Raw genomic sequence first — 921 nt, forward strand, 5'->3', positions numbered from 1 at the left:
TACAATAAACTAATGTCTTAATTTTTATTAGAAAATGTGTGTACCCATTTTTTTTTAATGGAAAAACTCTGCATCTATGTATTTTTTACATGGTTGTTAACCAAGTGATTTCCTCCACACGTGCGTCTCCCACTACTCACTCGTTTGTCATATATGCGCTACATATAACGTGCTGCAACTTAAAGTTTTGCTCAACGTAAACTTTCTGCTACAACGTAAAGAAGGAGGAAAAGAAAAAAAAATACAGCAACAACAACAACAAAAGAATGACGATAAGGAGAAAACACGTAAAGAAGAAGGAACGCGAAAAAGAAGGAGGAGAAGGAGGAGGAAGAGAAACGCGAAGAAGAAGGCGAAGAAGAAGAAAGACGCTCCGTGTGTAAACAAGTGTGAGAAGAAGAAGAAGAAGCGTGGGGGAGAAGAGAAGAAGCGTTGGGCAAGGGCGATTTCGTGTGTATTGGGCGCGTGTATTTCACGTTTCATTTAATGGTATTGAATTTTTTAGTGTTGGACCAACTTGATTACATGGTTACATGGATGTGTAGCATCCTTATTTTTTTAAACAACAAAAAATTTAATCTATGTCTTCAAGTAAATAGAATTGTTTCAAACCTCTGGAATACATCACTATGAAATCAGACTATGATATCCTTTTTTTTTTGTCCAATAACCAGTCTTCTTCTCCACCGTGCTTGTTTAGCATTGTGCCTATTTATGTCAGCCATTATACTTAGGAGTGGCAGTGGAACGGGTAAGGGAGGATTTTCGCCCTAATCGATCTTGCTCCATCTTACAATAGTCCGCATAAAATATGTCTCACTTCTATCCATAGATAGTAAAATGTTAAACCCTAACCTGGTCTACGGGTACCTGCTCCATCCCTACTCGTTCCTATAATTATTAAAATCCAACAAATAAAAT

This window comes from Arachis duranensis, chromosome 10 (assembly GCF_000817695.3).
Source record: "Arachis duranensis cultivar V14167 chromosome 10, aradu.V14167.gnm2.J7QH, whole genome shotgun sequence".
Classification (NCBI taxonomy): Eukaryota; Viridiplantae; Streptophyta; class Magnoliopsida; order Fabales; family Fabaceae; genus Arachis; species Arachis duranensis.